Raw genomic sequence first — 4547 nt, forward strand, 5'->3', positions numbered from 1 at the left:
CCCCCGCGCTGGCCTTCCTGGAGTCACAGCTCTGCAGGTTTAAGCACTTTCTTTTACGTGGTGTAAGAGGCAAAACAGCCACAGGAGCAAAAGGAACAGTTAGGCCGTAATTTAAGTCAGCTTCCCCAGCGTCTGTGTTGGCGTCTTGCCGACTCTGCTTCCGTTGGAGTAGTTGGGGGACCCCGTCCCATGGGGACCTGCTGGAGGGGCAGGCACCTTGGGCAGGGCTGGGGGAGGTGGTATGGCAGGAGGGCCACCGTCACGCTGGCCAGTGGCTGTTCTCCTGGGCTGTTGGGTCTCAGGGATGCTCCACGAGGCCCAGGCTCCTCTCTCCGCTGCTGCGGCCTGGGTTGTGGACGGGACGGTCCTGGGAGCCCTCCCCCCAGCTCCCCTGTACGGTTAGGAAACGTGTCACGGCTCTCAGGAGTGAGTTCTCCAGCTGTGTGACACCACGCCACGCGCGGGTTCCTGTGCTCCTGCCCCGATTCTGGCTTCTTCAGTGTTCATGTCGGGGTTTGGGGGCAGTTCCATTTTGCACATCTTGGTCGTGGAGGATCTGCGTTTCGTAGCGCTCTCTCTGCAGACTCTCTGCACCGCCCGGCAGGTGACGGTGCTGGGGACCCTTGTCGGGGTGGGAGGGGGGGCAGGAAGGGGTCTGGTCCGTCTGACCCGGCCGCTGTTGCCTGCTTGTGCCAGTGCAGCCGGGAGCGCCCCCCGCCCCCCCGAGCCCAGGTTGAAGGACGAGCGTGTGTGACGGGGGTGAGGTCGAGGCCGGAGCCCCTGAAGGTCGTGCTGAAGAACATTTCCCCAGAAGCGATGTCTTGCAGGTGGACGTTCCCAGGCGGGGCAGAAAATGCCTGTTTAATTTGTAGTGTAGCTCTGGCTGACCTACATCTTGGTTAAAAATACAGTGAAAAATGTTGGCACGAAAGGGGTCAGAAAAACCGTAACATTGGGTGAGAACACTCTAGCTGATGTTGAACTCTGGTAACTGAGGGAGGCTGGGATTCATTCAGCCCTTAAGGGTTGTTGGTTGTGCTTGGGCTGCGGTGGGGGACGCGGCCCCACCCCTACGGAGCTCACTCTGCTCTGTGGCCGTGTCGGCGCCCGGCCTTCCAAACAGGCGGTGTCGTGCCTGTCTTACGTATGAGCACGCGGAGGCTCGGTCACAGCCAAGCAGCGTGGCCTTAACACGGCTGACATGGGTTTGTGCTGCACCTTGTAATTGAAGAACCTGAGCTCTCACAGTAACAAAACATAGAAAATGCCCGTCTTCATCAGTAAAGAAATCATAAATACATTCTGGATGAAATGCCACGTAACCACTGAAAATTACGGTTCTGGAAAGAAATCACCAAGCCAGATATCAACAAAATTACCCCCGTTTTCTTTACGGTTATCAAAACACATATGTTATACATGTGCACGTAGGACAGAGAGTGGAAGGAAATACACAGTCTAGTAGCCAGAGGAGGTGGGGCTTCTGGAGATTTCTGTCTTCCTTGTACATCTCCATGTTTCTCAGGTTTTCTCTCATGAACACTTACCTCTATACTAAGAAAGATGTTAAAATTATTTAAAAAGGAAACCCTGAATGGCTTTCTGGCTGCTTGAACTCGCTGTGTCGTGCTTGTTGCTCGTGCACGTTGGCCTGTTTTGGTTCCAGAGCGTCCTGAGTGGAGGGGTGAGGGGTGCAGGGAGGGGGACCTGGGTAGGGTCCGTGGCCCCTGGCCTCCCCTGAGGGCCTTCTGAAATGGAAGCTGTGTTCAGTGCGGCAAGTTTGACCTCCTCCCTGACGGTAAGGCCGGGATGAACATGGCCCATGCATACAGCCCTCCTCTGGGTCGCTGTTCAAGCCAGACTGCCTGGGTGTGTGTGCTGGGGGCTCCTGGGGGCAGCGCCGTGCTGTGCGGGCCCGCGTCGGGGCTCCTGGGAAGTCACTTCCCTGCCAGCCTCGGTGGCCCGGTCCGTAAGGCCCTTCCCTGAGTCGCTCCTAGAGCTGGCCTTGCGCCCGCGGAGGGGTGACGACAGGCGGCCTCCCGGCGTGTGTTGGGGCCGGGTGGGGCCCCGGGTGGTGTGCATCCCAGGCTGCCCGTGCTGCCTGCTGCGAACGCGGGTGATCGCTCTTCCATGACCTTTTATCTAAAAGTCATTTAAGTTAACATTTTGAGACAGAGTTGTGTTTCTTTGCCTTTGAATGGATACTGCGTAGTCTGTTTGAAGTGAGCGTGGTAACCAGAGTTTACGAGATCCAGAGCGGTGATAGTGCCATTACTGCGGGCTGTTTGAGGCCAGCGCTGCTGTTTGGATTCACCCCCGGCGTCGCGTGCATGTCTGACCCTGCTTTTGTCAGAACCAGTGACTGTGCACGTGGTACCCAGGGAAGCTGACAGGTGTCCTGGGCGCAGCGCCTGCCACGCCTGCCCGCAGAGCCGCTGGCCAGACCAGCCCCGTGGCGGCCCTCACGCCCCGAGGCTGTTGCTTTCCCGTGTCTGTAACCACTGGAGACTTTTCAGTGCTGCAGGGAGGTCTCGTCACTTCAGGGTCCCACGGTCACTCCTTGGGGGACTTTGTCCGTCCCCAGCTCGCTGTCTCAGAGGCGCATCACACAGCCCTAGTGTCCATTTTCCTAGACTTTGGTGTCCAAAAGACCACCGTCACTTCATAGCCATGTTGATCCCGTTGCTTTTCATGAATATGATTTAAACATTCCTTTATATTTCTGCAGACCTCATTTTTCAAGCAAACGAGCATTCGATAATCAAAGTGTAGGCGTCAGCTGCCCCATTAGCAAGTTTGAAATTGGGGTGTCCAGCCGTGGGAACTGCGGGGCCTGCCTGGCTGCCCTGCCCCCTAGGATCCCTGCGAGAGAGGAGAAGGGGTCTCTGGACGGGCGTCTGAGTGGGCCGGTGAGGGAACGGCTGGGTGCTCACCGAGAGCCCTCTTTCGGGGGCCCCAGCACAGGCATGGGCCAGGGTGGGTAGCTGTGCAACACCCGCCACAGTGGCCCAGCCCTGACTTCTTTGGCCCCTTGAGCCTCCCCCTGGCCCACCAAACCTGTCCCGAGCGTGGTACAAACTTCTTAGGGCATGGACGTACGTCAGTTCTGGCTGTCAGCCTGCCAGGCCTTTCTCTCCTCAGTGCTTTAACAAGTTCCCAGGTTTCCAAAGAGTGAGTTATTTGCAGCAGCTGATGGTTTTTGTGTTTTTAGTTTAGCCTGGCTTATTTTATTTTTTTAGTTTTAGTTTTTTAATTTTTACTTTATATTGGAGTATAGTTGATTTACCATGTTGTGTTAGTTTCAGGTGTACAGCAGGGTGATTCAGTTATACACGGACATATATTCATTCTTTTTCAGATTGTTTCCCCATATAGGTTACCATAGAACATTGAGTAGAGTTCCCTGTGCTACACAGTAGTCCTTACTGATTATCTATTTTATATATAGAAGCGTGTATATGTTAATCCTAACCTCCTAAATTATCCCGCCCACCCTTTCCCCTTTGGTAACAATAAGTTTGTTTTGTAAGTCTGTGAGTCTGTTTCTGTTTTGTAAATAAGTTCATTTGTATCATTTTTTAGATTCCACATATAAGTGATATCATATGATATTTGTCTTTCTCTGTCTGACTTCACTTAGTATGATTATCTCCAGGTCCATCCATGTTGCTGCAAGTGACATTATTTCATTCTTTTTTATGGCTGAGTAATATTCCATTATATATATGTACCACATCTTCTTTATCCATTCATCTGTCCATGGACACTTAGGTCATTTCCATGTCCTGGCTATCGTGAATAGTGCTGCTGTGAATGTAGGGATGTGTGTGTCTTTTCGAAGTATGGCTTTCTCAGGGTACACGCCCAGTAGTGGGGTTGCTGGATCGTATGGCAGTTCTATTTTTAGTTCTTTTAAGGAACCTCCGTACTGTTCTCCATAGTGGCTCTATCAGTTTACATTCCCACCAGCAGTGCAGGAGGGTTCCCTTTTCTCCACACCCTCTCCAGCATTTATTGTTTGTAGATTTCCTGATGATGCCCATTCTAACCGGTGTGAGGTGATAGCTCACTGTAGTTTTGATTTGCATTTCTTTAATAATTAGTGATGTTGAGCATCTTTTCATGTGCCTCTTGGCCATCTGTATGTCTTCTTTGGAGAAATGTCTGTTTAGGTCTTCTGCCCGTTTTTTGACTGGGTTGTTCGTTTTTTTTTGGTATTGAGCGGCATGAGCTGTTTGTATATTTCGGAGATTAATCCCATGTCGGTCACATTGCTTGCAAATATTTTCTCCCGTACTGTGGGTTGCCTTTTTGTTTTGTTTATGGTTTCCTTTGCTGCAGCATGGCTTATTTTAAAAGGGATGTTTTGGAGGGAAGCTCTCGTAATGGGCATACCCGTGGTTCTTTTGGATCAAGAGTAGCAGATGTGACCCCAGGGAAAGGCCTGTTATTTCCTGATGTCACGATGGGTGTCGAAGCAGCCGGGACCCAGCAGCTTCAGAGACTTCTCAGACTTGTGAGTTGGATCGAACTCCTGTTTGGTTCAG

At 52.2% G+C, this 4547-nt stretch overlaps 1 protein-coding gene across 1 annotated transcript in view; it reads left to right on the forward strand.

The window, feature by feature from the left end:
• TAF4 (TATA-box binding protein associated factor 4) overlaps positions 1-4547 on the forward strand; it is a 71676-nt gene that overhangs the window by 36527 nt on the left and 30602 nt on the right. The gene's annotated exons all lie outside the window — the stretch shown is intronic.

The sequence above is a fragment of the Lipotes vexillifer genome, unplaced genomic scaffold (assembly GCF_000442215.2).
Source record: "Lipotes vexillifer unplaced genomic scaffold, Lipotes_vexillifer_v1.1 scaffold1798, whole genome shotgun sequence".
In the NCBI taxonomy this organism is placed as follows: Eukaryota; Metazoa; Chordata; class Mammalia; order Artiodactyla; family Lipotidae; genus Lipotes; species Lipotes vexillifer.